The sequence below is a fragment of the Hypanus sabinus genome, chromosome 4 (genome assembly GCF_030144855.1).
Source record: "Hypanus sabinus isolate sHypSab1 chromosome 4, sHypSab1.hap1, whole genome shotgun sequence".
Classification (NCBI taxonomy): domain Eukaryota; kingdom Metazoa; phylum Chordata; class Chondrichthyes; order Myliobatiformes; family Dasyatidae; genus Hypanus; species Hypanus sabinus.
In genome coordinates, this window is record NC_082709.1 from 97,812,318 (window position 1) to 97,839,149 (window position 26,832).

General features: G+C 36.1%; 1 protein-coding gene across 1 annotated transcript in view; it reads right to left on the reverse strand.

The window, feature by feature from the left end:
- LOC132393017 (lysosome membrane protein 2-like) overlaps nucleotides 1-26,832 on the reverse strand; it is a 525,473-nt gene that overhangs the window by 171,943 nt on the left and 326,698 nt on the right. The gene's annotated exons all lie outside the window — the stretch shown is intronic.

Genomic DNA, 26,832 nt, shown 5'->3' on the forward strand with positions numbered 1-26,832 from the left:
TCTGTGTTTATATTTACTGGCGTGGTTACAACCCCTCTGTGTTTTTATTTACCAGTGTGGTTTCAACCTCCTCTGTGTTTATATTTACCCGTATGGCTACAAAACCCTCTGTGTTTATATTTACTGATGTGGTTACAAACTCCTCTGTGTTTATATTTACCGGTATGATTACAAAAACCTCTGTGTTTATATTTACTGGCGTGGTTCCAACCCCTCTGTGTTTTTATTTACCAGTGTGGTTTCAACCTCCTCTGTGTTTATATTTACCGGTATGGCTACAAAACCCTCTGTGTTTATATTTACTGACGTGGTTACAAACTCCTCTGTGTTTTTTATTTACCGGTATGGGTACAAAACCCTCTGTGTTTATATTTACTAAAGTGGTTACAAACTCCTCTGTGTTTATATTTACCGGTATGGTTACAAAACCCTCTGTGTTTATATTTATTGACGTGGTTACAAACCACTCTGTGTTTATATTTACTGACGTGATTACAAACTCCCCTGTGTTTTTTATTTACCGGTATGGGTACAAAACCCTCTGTGTTTAAATTTACTGGTGTGGTTACAAACCCCTCTGTGTTTATATTTATTGACATGGATACAAACCCCTCTGTGTTTATTTTTACCAGTGTGGTTACAAACACATCTGTGTTTATATTTACCGGTGTGGTTACAATTCCTTCTGTGTTTATATTTACTGGCGTGGATACAACCCCTCTGTGTTTTTATTTACCAGTGTGGTTACAGACCGATGAGATTCAATTTACTGGTGTGGATACAAACCCCTCTCTGTTTATATTTACTGGAGTGTTTACAAAACCACTGTGCTGTTATTTACTGGCGTGGTTACAAACCCTTTTGTGTTATATTTACTAGTGTGGTTACAAACCCCTCTGTGTTTATATTTATTGACGTGGTTACAAACCACTCTGTGTTTATATTTACTGACATGGTTACAAACTCCCCTGTGTTTTTTATTTACCGGTATGGGTACAAAACCCTCTGTGTTTATATTTACTGACGTGGTTACAAAACCCTCCGTTTTTATATTTACTGATGTGGTTACAAACTCCTCTGTGTTTATATTTACTGGTATGGTTAAAAAACCCTCTGTGTTTATATTTACTGATGTGGTTACAAACTCCTCTGTGTTTATATTTACCGGTATGGTTACAAAAACCTCTGTGTTTATATTTACTGGTGTGGTTACAAACCCATCTGTGTTTATATTTACTGACGTGGTTACAAACTCCTCTGTGTTTTTTATTAACAGTGTGGTTACAGACCCGATGAGAATTAATTTACTATTGGATACAAACCCCTCTCTGTTTATATTTACTGGAGTGGTTACAAAACCTCTGTGCTGTTATTTACTGGCGTGGTTACAAACCCTTTTGTGTTACATTTACCAGTGTGGTTACAAAACCCTCTGTGTTTATATTTATTGACGTGGTTACAAACTCCTCTGTGTTTATATTTACCGGTATGATTACAAAAACCTCTGTGTTTATATTTACTGGCGTGGTTACAACCCCTCTGTGTTTTTATTTACCAGTGTGGTTTCAACCTCCTCTGTGTTTATATTTACCCGTATGGCTACAAAACCCTCTGTGTTTATATTTACTGATGTGGTTACAAACTCCTCTGTGTTTATATTTACCGGTATGATTACAAAAACCTCTGTGTTTATATTTACTGGCGTGGTTCCAACCCCTCTGTGTTTTTATTTACCAGTGTGGTTTCAACCTCCTCTGTGTTTATATTTACCGGCATGACTACAAAACCCTCTGTGTTTATATTTACTGACGTGGTTACAACCTCCCCTGTGTTTTTTATTTACAGGTATGGGTACAAAACCCTCTGTGTTTATATTTACTGACATGTTTACAAACCCCTCTGTGTTTATATTTACTGGCGTGGTTCCAACCCCTCTGTGTTTTTATTTACCAGTGTGGTTTCAACCTCCTCTGTGTTTATATTTACCGGTATGACTACAAAACCCTCTGTGTTTATATTTACTGACGTGGTTACAAACCCCTCTCTGTTTATATTTATATACTTAGTTACAAACTCCTCTCTGTTTATACTTACCGGTACATTTACAAAACCCTCTGTGTTTATATTTACTGGTGTGGTTACAAACCCTCTGTGTTTATGTTTACTGATGTGGTTACAAACTCCTCTGTGTTTATATTTACTGGTGTGGTTACAAACCCCTCTGTGTTTATACTTACTGATCTGGTTACAAACTCCTCTGTGTTTATAATTACTGGTGTGGTTAGAAACCCCTCTGTGTTTATATTAACTGACGTGTTTACAAACTCCTCTGTGTTTATATTTACTGGTGTGGTTACAAACCCCTCTGTGTTCATATTTACTGACGTGGTTACAACCTCCTCTGTGTTTATATTTACCGGTATGGATACAAAACCCACTGTGTTTATATTTAATGACGTGGTTACAAACCCCTCTGTGTTTATATTTACTGACGTGGTTACAACCTACTCTGTGTTTATATTTACCAGTATGGTTACAAAACCCTCTGTGTTTATATTTAATGACGTGGTTACAAACCCCTCTGTGTTTATATTTACTGGTGTGATTACAAAACACTCTGTGTTTATATTCACTGGTGTGGTTACAAATCCCTCTATGTTTATATTTACTGAAGTGGTTACAACCTCCTCTGAGTTTATATTTACCGGTATGGTTACAAACTCCTCTGTGTTTATATTTACCGTTATGGTTACAAAACCCTCTGTGTTTATATTTACCGACGTGGTTACAAACCCCTCTCTGTTTATATTTATATACTTAGTTACAAACTCCTCTCTGTTTATACTTACCGGTACATTTACAAAACCCTCTGTGTTTATATTTACTGGTATGGTTACAAAACCCTCTGTGTTTATATTTACTGATGTGGTTATGAACTCCTCTGTGTTTATATTCACCGGTATGATTACAAAAACCTCTATGTTTATATTTACTGGCATGGTTACAACCCCTCTGTGTTTTTATTTACCAGTGTGGTTTCAGCCTCCTCTGTGTTTATATTTACCGGTATGGCTACAAAACCCTCTGTGTTTATATTTACTGACGTGGTTACAAATCCCTCTCTGTTTATATTTATATAGTTAGTTACAAACTCCTCTCTGTTTATACTTACCGGTACATTTACAAAACCCTCTCTGTTTATATTTACTGGTGTGGTTACAAACCCTCTGTGTTTATATTTACTGATGTGGTTACAAACTCCTCTGTGTTTATATTTACTGGTGTGGTTACAAACCCCTCTGTGTTTATACTTACTGATCTGGTTACAAACTCCTCTGTGTTTATAATTACTGGTGTGGTTACAAACCCCTCTGTGTTTATATTTACTGACGTGTTTACAAACTCCTCTGTGTTTATATTTACCAGTATGGATACAAAACCCACTGTGTTTATATTTAATGACGTGGTTACAAACCCCTCTGTGTTTATATTTACAGGTGTGATTACAAACCACTCTGTGTTTATATTCACTGGTGTGGTTACAAACCCCTCTATGTTTATATTTACTGAAGTGGTTACAACCTCCTCTGAGTTTATATTTACCGGTATGGTTACAAACTCCTCTGTGTTTATATTTACCGTTATGGTTACAAAACCCTCTGTGTTTATATTTACTGGTGTGGTTACAAACCAATCTGTGTTTATATTTACTGACGTGGTTACAAACTAATCTGAGTTTATATTTACCGGTATTGTTCCGAAACCCTCTGTGTTTATATTTACTGGTGTGGTTACAAACCCCTCTGTGTTTATACTTACTGATGTGGTTACAAACTCCTCTGTGTTTATATTTACTGGTGTGGTTACAAACACCTCTGTGCTCATATTTACTGACGTGGTTACAATTTCCTCTGTGTTTATATTTACCGGTATGGTTACAAAACCCACTGTGTTTATATTTACTGACGTGGTTACAAACCACTCTGTGTTTATATTTACTGATGTGGTTACAAACTCCTCTGTGTTTTTTATTTATCGATATGGTTACAAAACCCTCTGTGTTTATATTTACTGACTTGGTTACAAACCCCTCTGAGTTTATATTTACTGACGTGGTTACAAACTCCTCTGTGTTTTTTATTTACCAGTATGGTTAGAAACCCCTCTCTGTTTATATTTACTGGATTGGTTACAAAACCTGTGTGTTTTTATTTACTGGCGTGGTTACAACCCCTCTGTGTTTTTATTTACCAGTGTGGTTTCAACCTCCTCTGTGTTTATATTTATTGACATGGATACAAACCCCTCTGTGTTTATATTTACCAGTGTGGTTACAAACACATCTGTGTTTATATTTACCGGTGTGGTTACAATTCCTTCTGTGTTTATATTTACCAGTGTGGTTACAAACGCATCTGTGTTTATATTTACCGTTGTGGTTACAATGCCTTCTGTGTTTATATTTACTGGCGTGGTTACAACCCCTCTGTGTTTTTATTTAACAGTGTGGTTACAGACCCGATGAGATTTTATTTACTGGTGTGGATACAAACCCCTCTCTGTTTATATTTACTGGAGTGGTTACAAAACCTCTGTGCTGTTATTTACTGGCGTGGTTACAAACCCTTTTGTGTTATATTTACCAGTGTGGTTGCAAACCCCTCTGTGTTTATATTACTGACGTGTTTACAAACTCCTCTGTGTTTATATTTAACAGTATGGTTACAAAACCCTCTGTGTTTATATTTACTGACGCGGTTACAAACCCCTCTGTGTTTACATTTACTGACGTGGTTTCAAACTCCTCTGTGTTTATATTTACGGGTATGGTTACAAAACCCTCTGTGTTTATATTTATTGACGTGGTTACAAACCACTCTGTGTTTATATTTACTGAAGTGATTACAAACTCCCCTGTGTTTTTTATTTACCGGTATGGGTACAAAACCCTCTGTGTTTATATTTACTGACGTGGTTACAACCTCCCCTGTGTTTTTTATTTACAGGTATGGGTACAAAACCCTCTGTGTTTATATTTACTGACATGTTTACAAACCCCTCTGTGTTTATATTTACTGACGTGGTTACAAACTCCTCTGTGTTTTTTATTTACCGGTATGGTTACAAAAACCTCTGTGTTTATATTTACTGGTATGGTTACAAAACCCTCCGTTTTTATATTTACTGGTATGGTTACAAAACCCTCTGTGTTTATATTTACTGATGTGGTTACAAACTCCTCTGTGTTTATATTTACCGGTATGATTACAAAAACCTCTGTGTTTATATTTACTGGCGTGGTTACAACCCCTCTGTGTTTTTATTTACCAGTGTGGTTTCAACCTCCTCTGTGTTTATATTTACCGGTATGACTACAAAACCCTCTGTGTTTATATTTACTGACGTGGTTACAAACCCCTCTCTGTTTATATTTATATACTTAGTTACAAACTCCTCTCTGTTTATACTTACCGGTACATTTACAAAACCCTCTGTGTTTATATTTACTGGTGTGGTTACAAACCCTCTGTGTTTATGTTTACTGATGTGGTTACAAACTCCTCTGTGTTTATATTTACTGGTGTGGTTACAAACCCCTCTGTGTTTATACTTACTGATCTGGTTACAAACTCCTCTGTGTTTATAATTACTGGTGTGGTTAGAAACCCCTCTGTGTTTATATTAACTGACGTGTTTACAAACTCCTCTGTGTTTATATTTACTGGTGTGGTTACAAACCCCTCTGTGTTCATATTTACTGACGTGGTTACAACCTCCTCTGTGTTTATATTTACCGGTATGGATACAAAACCCACTGTGTTTATATTTAATGACGTGGTTACAAACCCCTCTGTGTTTATATTTACTGACGTGGTTACAACCTACTCTGTGTTTATATTTACCAGTATGGTTACAAAACCCTCTGTGTTTATATTTAATGACGTGGTTACAAACCCCTCTGTGTTTATATTTACTGGTGTGATTACAAAACACTCTGTGTTTATATTCACTGGTGTGGTTACAAATCCCTCTATGTTTATATTTACTGAAGTGGTTACAACCTCCTCTGAGTTTATATTTACCGGTATGGTTACAAACTCCTCTGTGTTTATATTTACCGTTATGGTTACAAAACCCTCTGTGTTTATATTTACCGACGTGGTTACAAACCCCTCTCTGTTTATATTTATATACTTAGTTACAAACTCCTCTCTGTTTATACTTACCGGTACATTTACAAAACCCTCTGTGTTTATATTTACTGGTATGGTTACAAAACCCTCTGTGTTTATATTTACTGATGTGGTTATGAACTCCTCTGTGTTTATATTTACCGGTATGATTACAAAAACCTCTATGTTTATATTTACTGGCATGGTTACAACCCCTCTGTGTTTTTATTTACCAGTGTGGTTTCAGCCTCCTCTGTGTTTATATTTACCGGTATGGCTACAAAACCCTCTGTGTTTATATTTACTGACGTGGTTACAAATCCCTCTCTGTTTATATTTATATAGTTAGTTACAAACTCCTCTCTGTTTATACTTACCGGTACATTTACAAAACCCTCTCTGTTTATATTTACTGGTGTGGTTACAAACCCTCTGTGTTTATATTTACTGATGTGGTTACAAACTCCTCTGTGTTTATATTTACTGGTGTGGTTACAAACCCCTCTGTGTTTATACTTACTGATCTGGTTACAAACTCCTCTGTGTTTATAATTACTGGTGTGGTTACAAACCCCTCTGTGTTTATATTTACTGACGTGTTTACAAACTCCTCTGTGTTTATATTTACCAGTATGGATACAAAACCCACTGTGTTTATATTTAATGACGTGGTTACAAACCCCTCTGTGTTTATATTTACAGGTGTGATTACAAACCACTCTGTGTTTATATTCACTGGTGTGGTTACAAACCCCTCTATGTTTATATTTACTGAAGTGGTTACAACCTCCTCTGAGTTTATATTTACCGGTATGGTTACAAACTCCTCTGTGTTTATATTTACCGTTATGGTTACAAAACCCTCTGTGTTTATATTTACTGGTGTGGTTACAAACCAATCTGTGTTTATATTTACTGACGTGGTTACAAACTAATCTGAGTTTATATTTACCGGTATTGTTCCGAAACCCTCTGTGTTTATATTTACTGGTGTGGTTACAAACCCCTCTGTGTTTATACTTACTGATGTGGTTACAAACTCCTCTGTGTTTATATTTACTGGTGTGGTTACAAACACCTCTGTGCTCATATTTACTGACGTGGTTACAATTTCCTCTGTGTTTATATTTACCGGTATGGTTACAAAACCCACTGTGTTTATATTTACTGACGTGGTTACAAACCACTCTGTGTTTATATTTACTGATGTGGTTACAAACTCCTCTGTGTTTTTTATTTATCGATATGGTTACAAAACCCTCTGTGTTTATATTTACTGACTTGGTTACAAACCCCTCTGAGTTTATATTTACTGACGTGGTTACAAACTCCTCTGTGTTTTTTATTTACCAGTATGGTTAGAAACCCCTCTCTGTTTATATTTACTGGATTGGTTACAAAACCTGTGTGTTTTTATTTACTGGCGTGGTTACAACCCCTCTGTGTTTTTATTTACCAGTGTGGTTTCAACCTCCTCTGTGTTTATATTTATTGACATGGATACAAACCCCTCTGTGTTTATATTTACCAGTGTGGTTACAAACACATCTGTGTTTATATTTACCGGTGTGGTTACAATTCCTTCTGTGTTTATATTTACCAGTGTGGTTACAAACGCATCTGTGTTTATATTTACCGTTGTGGTTACAATGCCTTCTGTGTTTATATTTACTGGCGTGGTTACAACCCCTCTGTGTTTTTATTTAACAGTGTGGTTACAGACCCGATGAGATTTTATTTACTGGTGTGGATACAAACCCCTCTCTGTTTATATTTACTGGAGTGGTTACAAAACCTCTGTGCTGTTATTTACTGGCGTGGTTACAAACCCTTTTGTGTTATATTTACCAGTGTGGTTGCAAACCCCTCTGTGTTTATATTACTGACGTGTTTACAAACTCCTCTGTGTTTATATTTAACAGTATGGTTACAAAACCCTCTGTGTTTATATTTACTGACGCGGTTACAAACCCCTCTGTGTTTACATTTACTGACGTGGTTTCAAACTCCTCTGTGTTTATATTTACGGGTATGGTTACAAAACCCTCTGTGTTTATATTTATTGACATGGTTACAAACCACTCTGTGTTTATATTTACTGAAGTGATTACAAACTCCCCTGTGTTTTTTATTTACCGGTATGGGTACAAAACCCTCTGTGTTTATATTTACTGAAGTGGTTACAAACTCCTCTGTGTTTATATTTACCGGTATGGTTACAAAACCCTCTGTATTTATATTTATTGACGTGGTAACAAACCACTCTGTGTTTATATTTACTGACGTGATTACAAACTCCCCTGTGTTTTTTATTTACCGGTATGGGTACAAAACCCTCTGTGTTTATATTTACTGGTGTGGTTACAAACCCCTCTGTGTTTATATTTATTGACATGGATACAAACCCCTCTGTGTTTATTTTTACCAGTGTGGTTACAAACACATCTGTGTTTATATTTACCGGTGTGGTTACAATTCCTTCTGTGTTTATATTTACTGGCGTGGATACAAACCCCTCTGTGTTTATTTTTACCAGTGTGGTTACAAACACATCTGTGTTTTTATTTACCAGTGTGGTTACAGACCGATGAGATTCAATTTACTGGTGTGGATACAAACCCCTCTCTGTTTATATTTACTGGAGTGTTTACAAAACCACTGTGCTGTTATTTACTGGCGTGGTTACAAACCCTTTTGTGTTATATTTACTAGTGTGGTTACCAACCCCTCTGTGTTTATATTTATTGACGTGGTTACAAACCACTCTGTGTTTATATTTACTGACAGGGTTACAAACTCCCCTGTGTTTTTTATTTACCGGTATGGGTACAAAACCCTCTGTGTTTATATTTACTGACGTGGTTACAAAACCCTCCGTTTTTATATTTACTGATGTGGTTACAAACTCCTCTGTGTTTATATTTACTGGTATGGTTAAAAAACCCTCTGTGTTTATATTTACTGATGTGGTTACAAACTCCTCTGTGTTTATATTTACCGGTATGGTTACAAAAACCTCTGTGTTTATATTTACTGGTGTGGTTACAAACCCATCTGTGTTTATATTTACTGACGTGGTTACAAACTCCTCTGTGTTTTTTATTACCAGTGTGGTTACAGACCCGATGAGATTTAATTTACTATTGGATACAAACCCCTCTCTGTTTATATTTACTGGAGTGGTTACAAAACCTCTGTGCTGTTATTTACTGGCGTGGTTACAAACCCTTTTGTGTTACATTTACCAGTGTGGTTACAAAACCCTCTGTGTTTATATTTATTGACGTGGTTACAAACTCCTCTGTGTTTATATTTACCGGTATGATTAGAAAAACCTCTGTGTTTATATTTACTGGCGTGGTTACAACCCCTCTGTGTTTTTATTTACCAGTGTGGTTTCAACCTCCTCTGTGTTTATATTTACCCGTATGGCTACAAAACCCTCTGTGTTTATATTTACTGATGTGGTTACAAACTCCTCTGTGTTTATATTTACCGGTATGATTACAAAAACCTCTGTGTTTATATTTACTGGCGTGGTTCCAACCCCTCTGTGTTTTTATTTACCAGTGTGGTTTCAACCTCCTCTGTGTTTATATTTACCGGTATGGCTACAAAACCCTCTGTGTTTATATTTACTGACGTGGTTACAAACTCCTCTGTGTTTTTTATTTACCGGTATGGGTACAAAACCCTCTGTGTTTATATTTACTGAAGTGGTTACAAACTCCTCTGTGTTTATATTTACCGGTATGGTTACAAAACCCTCTGTGTTTATATTTATTGACGTGGTTACAAACCACTCTGTGTTTATATTTACTGACGTGATTACAAACTCCCCTGTGTTTTTTATTTACCGGTATGGGTACAAAACCCTCTGTGTTTATATTTACTGGTGTGGTTACAAACCCCTCTGTGTTTATATTTATTGACATGGATACAAACCCCTCTGTGTTTATTTTTACCAGTGTGGTTACAAACACATCTGTGTTTATATTTACCGGTGTGGTTACAATTCCTTCTGTGTTTATATTTACTGGCGTGGATACAACCCCTCTGTGTTTTTATTTACCAGTGTGGTTACAGACCGATGAGATTCAATTTACTGGTGTGGATACAAACCCCTCTCTGTTTATATTTACTGGAGTGTTTACAAAACCACTGTGCTGTTATTTACTGGCGTGGTTACAAACCCTTTTGTGTTATATTTACTAGTGTGGTTACAAACCCCTCTGTGTTTATATTTACTGACGCGGTTACAAACCCCTCTGTGTTTACATTTACTGACGTGGTTTCAAACTCCTCTGTGTTTATATTTACGGGTATGGTTACAAAACCCTCTGTGTTTATATTTATTGACATGGTTACAAACCACTCTGTGTTTATATTTACTGAAGTGATTACAAACTCCCCTGTGTTTTTTATTTACCGGTATGGGTACAAAACCCTCTGTGTTTATATTTACTGAAGTGGTTACAAACTCCTCTGTGTTTATATTTACCGGTATGGTTACAAAACCCTCTGTATTTATATTTATTGACGTGGTAACAAACCACTCTGTGTTTATATTTACTGACGTGATTACAAACTCCCCTGTGTATTTTATTTACCGGTATGGGTACAAAACCCTCTGTGTTTATATTTACTGGTGTGGTTACAAACCCCTCTGTGTTTATATTTATTGACATGGATACAAACCCCTCTGTGTTTATTTTTACCAGTGTGGTTACAAACACATCTGTGTTTATATTTACCGGTGTGGTTACAATTCCTTCTGTGTTTATATTTACTGGCGTGGATACAAACCCCTCTGTGTTTATTTTTACCAGTGTGGTTACAAACACATCTGTGTTTTTATTTACCAGTGTGGTTACAGACCGATGAGATTCAATTTACTGGTGTGGATACAAACCCCTCTCTGTTTATATTTACTGGAGTGTTTACAAAACCACTGTGCTGTTATTTACTGGCGTGGTTACAAACCCTTTTGTGTTATATTTACTAGTGTGGTTACCAACCCCTCTGTGTTTATATTTATTGACGTGGTTACAAACCACTCTGTGTTTATATTTACTGACAGGGTTACAAACTCCCCTGTGTTTTTTATTTACCGGTATGGGTACAAAACCCTCTGTGTTTATATTTACTGACGTGGTTACAAAACCCTCCGTTTTTATATTTACTGATGTGGTTACAAACTCCTCTGTGTTTATATTTACTGGTATGGTTAAAAAACCCTCTGTGTTTATATTTACTGATGTGGTTACAAACTCCTCTGTGTTTATATTTACCGGTATGGTTACAAAAACCTCTGTGTTTATATTTACTGGTGTGGTTACAAACCCATCTGTGTTTATATTTACTGACGTGGTTACAAACTCCTCTGTGTTTTTTATTACCAGTGTGGTTACAGACCCGATGAGATTTAATTTACTATTGGATACAAACCCCTCTCTGTTTATATTTACTGGAGTGGTTACAAAACCTCTGTGCTGTTATTTACTGGCGTGGTTACAAACCCTTTTGTGTTACATTTACCAGTGTGGTTACAAAACCCTCTGTGTTTATATTTATTGACGTGGTTACAAACTCCTCTGTGTTTATATTTACCGGTATGATTAGAAAAACCTCTGTGTTTATATTTACTGGCGTGGTTACAACCCCTCTGTGTTTTTATTTACCAGTGTGGTTTCAACCTCCTCTGTGTTTATATTTACCCGTATGGCTACAAAACCCTCTGTGTTTATATTTACTGATGTGGTTACAAACTCCTCTGTGTTTATATTTACCGGTATGATTACAAAAACCTCTGTGTTTATATTTACTGGCGTGGTTCCAACCCCTCTGTGTTTTTATTTACCAGTGTGGTTTCAACCTCCTCTGTGTTTATATTTACCGGTATGGCTACAAAACCCTCTGTGTTTATATTTACTGACGTGGTTACAAACTCCTCTGTGTTTTTTATTTACCGGTATGGGTACAAAACCCTCTGTGTTTATATTTACTGAAGTGGTTACAAACTCCTCTGTGTTTATATTTACCGGTATGGTTACAAAACCCTCTGTGTTTATATTTATTGACGTGGTTACAAACCACTCTGTGTTTATATTTACTGACGTGATTACAAACTCCCCTGTGTATTTTATTTACCGGTATGGGTACAAAACCCTCTGTGTTTATATTTACTGGTGTGGTTACAAACCCCTCTGTGTTTATATTTATTGACATGGATACAAACCCCTCTGTGTTTATTTTTACCAGTGTGGTTACAAACACATCTGTGTTTATATTTACCGGTGTGGTTACAATTCCTTCTGTGTTTATATTTACTGGCGTGGATACAAACCCCTCTGTGTTTATTTTTACCAGTGTGGTTACAAACACATCTGTGTTTTTATTTACCAGTGTGGTTACAGACCGATGAGATTCAATTTACTGGTGTGGATACAAACCCCTCTCTGTTTATATTTACTGGAGTGTTTACAAAACCACTGTGCTGTTATTTACTGGCGTGGTTACAAACCCTTTTGTGTTATATTTACTAGTGTGGTTACCAACCCCTCTGTGTTTATATTTATTGACGTGGTTACAAACCACTCTGTGTTTATATTTACTGACAGGGTTACAAACTCCCCTGTGTTTTTTATTTACCGGTATGGGTACAAAACCCTCTGTGTTTATATTTACTGACGTGGTTACAAAACCCTCCGTTTTTATATTTACTGATGTGGTTACAAACTCCTCTGTGTTTATATTTACTGGTATGGTTAAAAAACCCTCTGTGTTTATATTTACTGATGTGGTTACAAACTCCTCTGTGTTTATATTTACCGGTATGGTTACAAAAACCTCTGTGTTTATATTTACTGGTGTGGTTACAAACCCATCTGTGTTTATATTTACTGACGTGGTTACAAACTCCTCTGTGTTTTTTATTACCAGTGTGGTTACAGACCCGATGAGATTTAATTTACTATTGGATACAAACCCCTCTCTGTTTATATTTACTGGAGTGGTTACAAAACCTCTGTGCTGTTATTTACTGGCGTGGTTACAAACCCTTTTGTGTTACATTTACCAGTGTGGTTACAAAACCCTCTGTGTTTATATTTATTGACGTGGTTACAAACTCCTCTGTGTTTATATTTACCGGTATGATTAGAAAAACCTCTGTGTTTATATTTACTGGCGTGGTTACAACCCCTCTGTGTTTTTATTTACCAGTGTGGTTTCAACCTCCTCTGTGTTTATATTTACCCGTATGGCTACAAAACCCTCTGTGTTTATATTTACTGATGTGGTTACAAACTCCTCTGTGTTTATATTTACCGGTATGATTACAAAAACCTCTGTGTTTATATTTACTGGCGTGGTTCCAACCCCTCTGTGTTTTTATTTACCAGTGTGGTTTCAACCTCCTCTGTGTTTATATTTACCGGTATGGCTACAAAACCCTCTGTGTTTATATTTACTGACGTGGTTACAAACTCCTCTGTGTTTTTTATTTACCGGTATGGGTACAAAACCCTCTGTGTTTATATTTACTGAAGTGGTTACAAACTCCTCTGTGTTTATATTTACCGGTATGGTTACAAAACCCTCTGTGTTTATATTTATTGACGTGGTTACAAACCACTCTGTGTTTATATTTACTGACGTGATTACAAACTCCCCTGTGTTTTTTATTTACCGGTATGGGTACAAAACCCTCTGTGTTTATATTTACTGGTGTGGTTACAAACCCCTCTGTGTTTATATTTATTGACATGGATACAAACCCCTCTGTGTTTATTTTTACCAGTGTGGTTACAAACACATCTGTGTTTATATTTACCGGTGTGGTTACAATTCCTTCTGTGTTTATATTTACTGGCGTGGATACAACCCCTCTGTGTTTTTATTTACCAGTGTGGTTACAGACCGATGAGATTCAATTTACTGGTGTGGATACAAACCCCTCTCTGTTTATATTTACTGGAGTGTTTACAAAACCACTGTGCTGTTATTTACTGGCGTGGTTACAAACCCTTTTGTGTTATATTTACTAGTGTGGTTACAAACCCCTCTGTGTTTATATTTATTGACGTGGTTACAAACCACTCTGTGTTTATATTTACTGACATGGTTACAAACTCCCCTGTGTTTTTTATTTACCGGTATGGGTACAAAACCCTCTGTGTTTATATTTACTGACGTGGTTACAAAACCCTCCGTTTTTATATTTACTGATGTGGTTACAAACTCCTCTGTGTTTATATTTACTGGTATGGTTAAAAAACCCTCTGTGTTTATATTTACTGATGTGGTTACAAACTCCTCTGTGTTTATATTTACCGGTATGGTTACAAAAACCTCTGTGTTTATATTTACTGGTGTGGTTACAAACCCATCTGTGTTTATATTTACTGACGTGGTTACAAGCTCCTCTGTGTTTTTTATTAACAGTGTGGTTACAGACCCGATGAGAATTAATTTACTATTGGATACAAACCCCTCTCTGTTTATATTTACTGGAGTGGTTACAAAACCTCTGTGCTGTTATTTACTGGCGTGGTTACAAACCCTTTTGTGTTACATTTACCAGTGTGGTTACAAAACCCTCTGTGTTTATATTTATTGACGTGGTTACAAACTCCTCTGTGTTTATATTTACCGGTATGATTACAAAAACCTCTGTGTTTATATTTACTGGCATGGTTACAACCCCTCTGTGTTTTTATTTACCAGTGTGGTTTCAACCTCCTCTGTGTTTATATTTACCCGTATGGCTACAAAACCCTCTGTGTTTATATTTACTGATGTGGTTACAAACTCCTCTGTGTTTATATTTACCGGCATGACTACAAAACCCTCTGTGTTTATATTTACTGACGTGGCTACAAACCCCTCTCTGTTTATATTTATATACTTAGTTACAAACTCCTCTCTGTTTATACTTACCGGTACGTTTACAAAACCCTCTTTGTTTATATTTACTGGTGTGGTTACAAACCCTCTGTGTTTATGTTTACTGATGTGGTTACAAACTCCTCTGTGTTTATATTTACTGGTGTGGTTACAAACCCCTCTGTGTTTATACTTACTGATCTGGTTACAAACTCCTCTGTGTTTATAATTGCTGGTGTGGTTACAAACCCCTCTGTGTTTATATTTACTGACGTGTTTACAAACTCCTCTGTGTTTATATTTACCAGTATGGTTACAAATCCCTCTGTGTTTATATTTACTGGTGTGGTTACAAACCCCTCTGTGTTCATATTTACTGACGTGGTTACAACCTCCTCTGTGTTTATATTTACCGGAATGGATACAAAACCCACTGTGTTTATATTTAATGACGTGGTTACAAACCCCTCTGTGTTTATATTTACTGACGTGGTTACAACCTACTCTGTGTTTATATTTACCAGTATGGTTACAAAACCCTCTGTGTTTATATTTAATGACGTGGTTACAAACCCCTCTGTGTTTATATTTACTGGTGTGATTACAAACCACTCTGTGTTTATATTCACTGGTGTGGTTACAAACCCCTCTATGTTTATATTTACTGAAGTGGTTACAACCTCCTCTGAGTTTATATTTACCGGTATGGTTACAAACTCCTCTGTGTTTATATTTACCGTTATGGTTACAAAACCCTCTGTGTTTATATTTACTGGTATGGTTACAAAACCCTCCGTTTTTATATTTACTGATGTGGTTACAAACTCCTCTGTGTTTATATTTACCGGTATGGTTACAAAAACCTCTGTGTTTATATTTACTGGTGTGGTTACAAACCCATCTGTGTTTATATTTACTGACGTGGTTACAAGCTCCTCTGTGTTTTTTATTAACAGTGTGGTTACAGACCCGATGAGAATTAATTTACTATTGGATACAAACCCCTCTCTGTTTATATTTACTGGAGTGGTTACAAAACCTCTGTGCTGTTATTTACTGGCGTGGTTACAAACCCTTTTGTGTTACATTTACCAGTGTGGTTACAAAACCCTCTGTGTTTATATTTATTGACGTGGTTACAAACTCCTCTGTGTTTATATTTACCGGTATGATTACAAAAACCTCTGTGTTTATATTTACTGGCATGGTTACAACCCCTCTGTGTTTTTATTTACCAGTGTGGTTTCAACCTCCTCTGTGTTTATATTTACCCGTATGGCTACAAAACCCTCTGTGTTTATATTTACTGATGTGGTTACAAACTCCTCTGTGTTTATATTTACCGGCATGACTACAAAACCCTCTGTGTTTATATTTACTGACGTGGTTACAAACCCCTCTCTGTTTATATTTATATACTTAGTTACAAACTCCTCTCTGTTTATACTTACCGGTACGTTTACAAAACCCTCTTTGTTTATATTTACTGGTGTGGTTACAAACCCTCTGTGTTTATGTTTACTGATGTGGTTACAAACTCCTCTGTGTTTATATTTACTGGTGTGGTTACAAACCCCTCTGTGTTTATACTTACTGATCTGGTTACAAACTCCTCTGTGTTTATAATTGCTGGTGTGGTTACAAACCCCTCTGTGTTTATATTTACTGACGTGTTTACAAACTCCTCTGTGTTTATATTTACCAGTATGGTTACAAATCCCTCTGTGTTTATATTTACTGGTGTGGTTACAAACCCCTCTGTGTTCATATTTACTGACGTGGTTACAACCTCCTCTGTGTTTATATTTACCGGAATGGATACAAAACCCACTGTGTTTATATTTAATGACGTGGTTACAAACCCCTCTGTGTTTATATTTACTGACGTGGTTACAACCTACTCTGTGTTTATATTTACCAGTATGGTTACAAAACCCTCTGTGTTTATATTTAATGACGTGGTTACAAACCCCTCTGTGTTTATATTTACTGGTGTGATTACAAACTCCTCTGTGTTTATATTTACTGGTATGGTTACAAAAACCTCTGTGTTTATATTTACTGGCGTGGTTACAAACCCTCTGTGTTTTTATTTACCAGTGTGGTTTCCACCTCCTCTGTGTTTATATTTACCGGTATGGCTACAAAAACCTCTGTGTTTATATTTACTGACGTGGTTACAGACCCCTCTCTGTTTATATTTATTTGCGTAGTTACAAAATCCTCTCTGTTTATACTTACCGGTACATTTACAAAACCCTCTGTGTTTATATTTACTGGTGTGGTTACAAACCCTCTGTGTTTATATTTACTGACGTGGTTACAAACTCCTCTGTGTTTATATTTAGTGGTATGGTTACAATACCCTCTGTGTTTATATTTACTGACGTGGTTAAAAACCCCTCTGTGTTTATATTTACTGGTGTGATTACAAACCACTCTGTGTTTATATTCACTGGTGTGGTTACAAACCCCTGTGTTTATATTTACTGAAGTGGTTACAACCTCCTCTGTGTTTATATTTACTGACGTGGTTACAAACTCCTCTGTGTTTATATTTAGTGGTATGGTTACAATACCCTCTGTGTTTACATTTACTGATGTGGTTACAAACTCCTCTGTGTTTATAATTACTGGTGTGGTTACAAACCCCTCTGTGTTTATATTTACTGACGTGGTTACAAACTCCTCTGTGTTTATATTTACCGGTATGGTTACAAAACCCTCTGTATTTATATTTACATGTGAGGTTACAAAACCCTCTGTGTTTATATTTACTGGTGTGGTTACAAACCCCTCTGTGTTTATATTTACTGACGTGGTTACAAACTCCTCTGTGTTTACTTTTTACCAGTATGGTTACAAAACCCTCTGTGTTTATATTTACTGACGTGGTTACAAACCCCTCTGTGTTTACATTTACTGACGTGGTTACAAACTCCTCTGTGTTTATATTTACCGGTATTGTTACAAAACCCACTGTGTTTATATTTACTGATGCGGTTACAAACTCCTCTGTGCTTTTTATTTACCAGTATGGTTAGAAACCCCTCTCTGTTTATATTTACTGGAGTGGTTACAAAACCTGTGTGTTTTTATTTACTGGCTTGGTTACAAAGCCCTCTGTGTTTTTATTTAACAGTGTGGTTACAAACCCCTCTGTGTTCATATTTACCGGTATGGTTACAAACTCCTCTGTGTTTATATTTACCGTTATGGTTACAAAACCCTCTGTGTTTATATTTACTGACGTGGTTACAAACCCCTCTCTGTTTATATTTATATACTTAGTTACAAACTCCTCTCTGTTTATACTTACCGGTACATTTACAAAACCCTCTGTGTTTATATTTACTGGTATGGTTACAAAACCCTCTGTGTTTATATTTACTGATGTGGTTAAAAAACTCCTCTGTTTTTATATTTACCGGTATGATTACCAAAACCTCTGTGTTTATATTTACTGGCGTGGTTACAACCCCTCTGTGTTTTTATTTACCAGTGTGGTTTCAACCTCCTCTGTGTTTATATTTACCGGTATGGCTACAAAACCCTCTGTGTTTATATTTACTGACGTGGTTACAAACCCCTCTCTGTTTATATTTATATACTTAGTTACAAACTCCTCTCTGTTTATACTTACCGGTACATTTACAAAACCCTCTGTGTTTATATTTACTGGTGTGGATACAAACCCTCTGTGTTTATATTTACTGATGTGGTTACAAACTCCTCTGTGTTTATAATTACTGGTGTGGTTACAAACCTCTCTGTGTTTATATTTACTGACGTGTTTACAAACTCCTCTGTGTTTATATTTACCAGTATGGTTACAAATCCCTCTGTGTTTATATTTACTGGTGTGGTTACAAACCCCTCTGTGTTCATATTTACTGACGTGGTTACAACCTCCTCTGTGTTTATATTTACCGGTATGGATACAAAACCCACTGTGTTTATATTTAATGACGTGGTTACAAACCCCTCTGTGTTTATATTTACTGACGTGGTTACAACCTACTCTGTGTTTATATTTACCAGTGTGGTTACAAAACCCTCTGTGTTTATATTTAATGACGTGGTTACAAACCCCTCTGTGTTTATATTTACTGGTGTGATTACAAACCACTCTGTGCTTATATTCACTGATGTGGTTACAAACCCCTCTATGTTTATATTTACTGAAGTGGTTACAACCTCCTCTGAGTTTATATTTACCGGTATGGTTACAAACTCCTCTGTGTTTATATTTACCGGTATTGTTCCGAAACCTTCTGTGTTTATATTTACTGGTGTGGTTACAAACCCCTCTGTGTTTATACTTACTGATGTGGTTACAAACTCCTCTGTGTTTATAATTACTGGTGTGGTTACAAAACCCTCTGTGTTTATATTTACTGGTGTGGTTACAAACCCCTCTGTGTTTATATTTATTGACATGGATACAAACCCCTCTGTGTTTATATTTACCAGTGTGGTTACAAACACATCTGTGTTTATATTTACCAGTGTGGTTACAATTCCTTCTGTGTTTATATTTACTGGCGTGGTTACAACACCTCTGTGTTTTTATTTACCAGTGTGGTTACAGACCGATGAGATTTAATTTACTGGTGTGTATACAAACCACTCTCTGTTTAGATTTACTGGAGTGGTTACAAACCCCTCTGTGTTTATATTTACTGGCGTGGATACAACCCCTCTGTGTTTTTATTTACCAGTGTGGTTACAGACCGATGAGATTCAATTTACTGGTGTGCATACAAACCCCTCTCTGTTTATATTTACTGGAGTGTTTACAAAACCACTGTGCTGTTATTTACTGGCGTGGTTACAAACCCTTTTGTGTTATATTTACTAGTGTGGTTACAAACCCCTCTGTGTTTATATTTATTGACGTGGTTACAAACCACTCTGTGTTTATATTTACTGACATGGTTACAAACTCCCCTGTGTTTTTTATTTACCGGTATGGGTACAAAACCCTCTGTGTTTATATTTACTGACGTGGTTACAAAACCCTCCGTTTTTATATTTACTGATGTGGTTACAAACTCCTCTGTGTTTATATTTACTGGTATGGTTAAAAAACCCTCTGTGTTTATATTTACTGATGTGGTTACAAACTCCTCTGTGTTTATATTTACCGGTATGGCTACAAAACCCTCTGTGTTTATATTTACTGACGTGGTTACAAACCCCTCTCTGTTTATATTTATATACTTAGTTACAAACTCCTCTCTGTTTATACTTACCGTTACGTTTACAAAACCCTCTGTGTTTATATTTACTGGTGTGGTTACAAACCCTCTGTGTTTATGTTTACTGATGTGGTTACAAACTCCTCTGTGTTTATATTTACTGGTGTGGTTACAAACCCCTCTGTGTTTATATTTACTGGTGTGGTTACAAACCCCTCTGTGTTCATATTTACTGACGTGGTTACAACCTCCTCTGTGTTTATATTTACCGGAATGGATACAAAACCCACTGTGTTTATATTTAATGACGTGGTTACAAACCCCTCTGTGTTTATATTTACTGACGTGGTTACAACCTACTCTGTGTTTATATTTACCAGTATGGTTACAAAACCCTCTGTGTTTATATTTAATGACGTGGTTACAAACCCCTCTGTGTTTATATTTACTGGTGTGATTACAAACCACTCTGTGTTTATATTCACTGGTGTGGTTACAAACCCCTCTATGTTTATATTTACTGAAGTGGTTACAACCTCCTCTGAGTTTATATTTACCGGTATGGTTACAAACTCCTCTGTGTTTATATTTACCGTTATGGTTACAAAACCCTCTGTGTTTATATTTACTGGTATGGTTACAAAACCCTCCGTTTTTATATTTACTGATGTGGTTACAAACTCCTCTGTGTTTATATTTACTGGTATGGTTACAAAAACCTCTGTGTTTATATTTACTGGCGTGGTTACAAACCCTCTGTGTTTTTATTTACCAGTGTGGTTTCCACCTCCTCTGTGTTTATATTTACCGGTATGGCTACAAAAACCTCTGTGTTTATATTTACTGACGTGGTTACAGACCCCTCTCTGTTTATATTTATTTGCGTAGTTACAAACTCCTCTCTGTTTATACTTACCGGTACATTTACAAAACCCTCTGTGTTTATATTTACTGGTGTGGTTACAAACCCTCTGTGTTTATATTTACTGACGTGGTTACAAACTCCTCTGTGTTTATATTTAGTGGTATGGTTACAATACCCTCTGTGTTTATATTTACTGACGTGGTTAAAAACCCCTCTGTGTTTATATTTACTGGTGTGATTACAAACCACTCTGTGTTTATATTCACTGGAGTGGTTACAAACCCCTGTGTTTATATTTACTGAAGTGGTTACAACCTCCTCTGTGTTTATATTTACTGACGTGGTTACAAACTCCTCTGTGTTTATATTTAGTGGTATGGTTACAATACCCTCTGTGTTTACATTTACTGATGTGGTTACAAACTCCTCTGTGTTTATAATTACTGGTGTGGTTACAAACCCCTCTGTGTTTATATTTACTGACGTGGTTACAAACTCCTCTGTGTTTATATTTACCGGTATGGTTACAAAACCCTCTGTATTTATATTTACATGTGAGGTTACAAAACCCTCTGTGTTTATATTTATTGGCATGGTTACAACCCCTCTGTGTTTTTATTTACCAGTGTGGTTACAAACCACTCTGAGTTTATATTTACTGGTGTGGTTACAAACCCCTCTGTGTTTATATTTACTGACGTGGTTACAAACTCCTCTGTGTTTACTTTTTACCAGTATGGTTACAAAACCCTCTGTGTTTATATTTACTGACGTGGTTACAAACCCCTCTGTGTTTACATTTACTGACGTGGTTACAAACTCCTCTGTGTTTATATTTACCGGTATTGTTACAAAACCCACTGTATTTATATTTACTAATGCGGTTACAAACTCCTCTGTGTTTTTTATTTACCAGTATGGTTAGAAACCCCTCTCTGTTTATATTTACTGGAGTGGTTACAAAACCTGTGTGTTTTTATTTACTGGCTTGGTTACAAAGCCCTCTGTGTTTTTATTTAACAGTGTGGTTACAAACCCCTCTGTGTTTATATTTACCTGTATGGTTACAAACTCCTCTGTGTTTATATTTACCATTATGGTTACAAAACCCTCTGTGTTTATATTTACTGACGTGGTTACAAACCCCTCTCTGTTTATATTTATATACTTAGTTACAAACTCCTCTCTGTTTATACTTACCGGTACATTTACAAAACCCTCTGTGTTTATATTTACTGGTATGGTTACAAAACCCTCTGTGTTTATATTTACTGATGTGGTTAAAAAACTCCTCTGTGTTTATATTTACCGGTATGATTACCAAAACCTCTGTGTTTATATTTACTGGCGTGGTTACAACCCCTCTGTGTTTTTATTTACCAGTGTGGTTTCAACCTCCTCTGTGTTTATATTTACCGGTATGGCTACAAAACCCTCTGTGTTTATATTTACTGACGTGGTTACAAACCCCTCTCTGTTTATATTTATATACTTAGTTACAAACTCCTCTCTGTTTATACTTACCGGTACATTTACAAAACCCTCTGTGTTTATATTTACTGGTGTGGATACAAACCCTCTGTGTTTATATTTACTGATGTGGTTACAAACTCCTCTGTGTTTATAATTACTGGTGTGGTTACAAACCTCTCTGTGTTTATATTTACTGACGTGTTTACAAACTCCTCTGTGTTTATATTTACCAGTATGGTTACAAATCCCACTGTGTTTATATTTACTGGTGTGGTTACAAACCCCTCTGTGTTCATATTTACTGACGTGGTTACAACCTCCTCTGTGTTTATATTTACCGGTATGGATACAAAACCCACTGTGTTTATATTTAATGACGTGGTTACAAACCCCTCTGTGTTTATATTTACTGACGTGGTTACAACCTACTCTGTGTTTATATTTACCAGTGTGGTTACAAAACCCTCTGTGTTTATATTTAATGACGTGGTTACAAACCCCTCTGTGTTTATATTTACTGGTGTGATTACAAACCACTCTGTGCTTATATTCACTGATGTGGTTACAAACCCCTCTATGTTTATATTTACTGAAGTGGTTACAACCTCCTCTGAGTTTATATTTACCGGTATGGTTACAAACTCCTCTGTGTTTATATTTACCGTTATGGTTACAAAACCCTCTGTGTTTATATTTACCGACGTGGTTACAAACTCCTCTGTGTTTATATTTAACAGTATGGTTACAAAACCCTCTGTGTTTATATTTACTGGTGTGGTTACAAACCCCTCTGTGTTTATATTTATTGACATGGATACAAACCCCTCTGTGTTTATATTTACCAGTGTGGTTACAAACACATCTGTGTTTATACTTACCGGTGTGGTTACAATTCCTTCTGTGTTTATATTTACTGGCGTGGTTACAACACCTCTGTGTTTTTATTTACCAGTGTGGTTACAGACCGATGAGATTTAATTTACTGGTGTGTATACAAACCACTCTCTGTTTAGATTTACTGGAGTGGTTACAAACCCCTCTGTGTTTATATTTACTGACGTGGTTACAAACTCCTCTGTGTTTATATTTAACAGTATGGTTACAAAACCCTCTGTGTTTATATTTACTGACGTGGTTACAAACCCCTCTGTGTTTACATTTACTGACGTGGTTACAAACTCCTCTGTGTTTTTTATTTACCGGTATGGTTACAAAAACCTCTGTGTTTATATTTACTGGTATGGTTACAAAACCCTCCGTTTTTATATTTACTGGTATGGTTACAAAACCCTCTGTGTTTATATTTACTGATGTGGTTACAAACTTCTCTGTGTTTATATTTACCGGTATGATTACAAAAACCTCTGTGTTTATATTTACTGGCGTGGTTACAACCCCTCTGTGTTTTTATTTACCAGTGTGGTTTCAACCTCCTCTGTGTTTATATTTACTGGTATGACTACAAAACCCTCTGTGTTTATATTTACTGACGTGGTTACAAACCCCTCTCTGTTTATATTTATATACTTAGTTATAAACTCCTCTCTGTTTATACTTACCGGTATGTTTACAAAACCCTCTCTGTTTATATTTACTGGTGTGGTTACAAACCCTCTGTGTTTATGTTTACTGATGTGGTTACAAACTCCTCTGTGTTTATAATTACTGGTGTGGTTACAAACCCCTCTGTGTTTATACTTACTGATCTGGTTACAAACTCCTCTGTGTTTATAATTACTGGTGTGGTTACAAACCCCTCTGTGTTTATATTTACTGACGTGTTTACAAACTCCTCTGTGTTTATATTTACCAGTATGGTTACAAATCCCTCTGTGTTTATATTTACTGGCGTGGTTACAACCCCTCTGTGTTTTTATTTACCAGTGTGGTTACAGACCGATGAGATTTAATTTACTGGTGTGGATACAAACCCCTCTATGTTTATATTTACTGGAGTGTTTACAAAACCACTGTGCTGTTATTTACTGGCGTGGTTACAAACCCTTTTGTGTTATATTTACCAGTGTGGTTACAAACCCCTCTGTGTTTATATTTATTGACATGGATACAAACCCCTCTGTGTTTATATTTACCAGTGTGGTTACAAACACATCTGTGTTTATATTTACCGGTGTGGTTACAATTCCTTCTGTGTTTATATTTACTGGCGTGGTTACAACACCTCTGTGTTTTTATTTACCAGTGTGGTTACAGACCGATGAGATTTAATTTACTGGTGTGTATACAAACCACTCTCTGTTTAGATTTACTGGAGTGGTTACAAACCCCTCTGTGTTTATATTTACTGGCGTGGTTACAAACTCCTCTGTGTTTATATTTAACAGTATGGTTACAAAACCCTCTGTGTTTATATTTACTGACGTGGTTACAAACCCCTCTGTGTTTACATTTACTGACGTGGTTACAAACTCCTCTCTGTTTATATTTACCGATATGGTTACAAAACCATTTTGTTTATATTTACTGACGTGGTTACAACCTCCCCTGTGTTTTTTATTTACAGGTATGGGTACAAAACCCTCTGTGTTTATATTTACTGACATGTTTACAAACCCCTCTGTGTTTATATTTACTGACGTGGTTACAAACTCCTCTGTGTTTTTTATTTACCGGTATGGTTACAAAAACCTCTGTGTTTATATTTACTGGTATGGTTACAAAACCCTCCGTTTTTATATTTACTGGTATGGTTACAAAACCCTCTGTGTTTATATTTACTGATGTGGTTACAAACTCCTCTGTGTTTATATTTACCGGTATGATTACAAAAACCTCTGTGTTTATATTTACTGGCGTGGTTACAACCCCTCTGTGTTTTTATTTACCAGTGTGGTTTCAACCTCCTCTGTGTTTATATTTACTGGTATGACTACAAAACCCTCTGTGTTTATATTTACTGACGTGGTTACAAACCCCTCTCTGTTTATATTTATATACTTAGTTACAAACTCCTCTCTGTTTATACTTACCGGTATGTTTACAAAACCCTCTCTGTTTATATTTACTGGTGTGGTTACAAACCCTCTGTGTTTATGTTTACTGATGTGGTTACAAACTCCTCTGTGTTTATATTTACTGGTGTGGTTACAAACCCCTCTGTGTTTATACTTACTGATCTGGTTACAAACTCCTCTGTGTTTATAATTACTGGTGTGGTTACAAACCCCTCTGTGTTTATATTTACTGACGTGTTTACAAACTCCTCTGTGTTTATATTTACCAGTATGGTTACAAATCCCTCTGTGTTTATATTTACTGGCGTGGTTACAACCCCTCTGTGTTTTTATTTACCAGTGTGGTTACAGACCGATGAGATTTAATTTACTGGTGTGGATACAAACCCCTCTATGTTTATATTTACTGGAGTGTTTACAAAACCACTGTGCTGTTATTTACTGGCGTGGTTACAAACCCTTTTGTGTTATATTTACCAGTGTGGTTACAAACCCCTCTGTGTTTATATTTATTGACGTGGTTACAAACCACTCTGTGTTTATATTTACTGACGTGGTTACAAACTCCCCTGTGTTTTTTATTTACCGGTATGGGTACAAAACCCTCTGTGTTTATATTTACTGACGTGGTTACAAAACCCTCCGTTTTTATATTTACTGATGTGGTTACAAACTCCTCTGTGTTTATATTTACTGGTATGGTTAAAAAACCCTCCGTTTTTATATTTACTGATGTGGTTACAAACTCCTCTGTGTTTATATTTACTGGTATGGTTAAAAAACCCTCTGTGTTTATATTTACTGGTGTGGTTACAAACCCCTCTGTGTTCATATTTACTGACGTGGTTACAACCTCCTCTGTGTTTATATTTACCGGAATGGATACAAAACCCACTGTGTTTATATTTAATGACGTGGTTACAAACCCCTCAGTGTTTATATTTACTGACGTGGTTACAACCTACTCTGTGTTTATATTTACCAGTATGGTTACAAAACCCTCTGTGTTTATATTTAATGACGTGGTTACAAACCCCTCTGTGTTTATATTTACTGGTGTGGTTACAAACTCCTCTATGTTTATATTTACTGAAGTGGTTACAACCTCCTCTGAGTTTATATTTACTGGTATGGTTACAAACTCCTCTGTGTTTATATTTACCGTTATGGTTACAAAACCCTCTGTGTTTATATTTACTGGTATGGTTACAAAACCCTCCGTTTTTATATTTACTGATGTGGTTACAAACTCCTCTGTG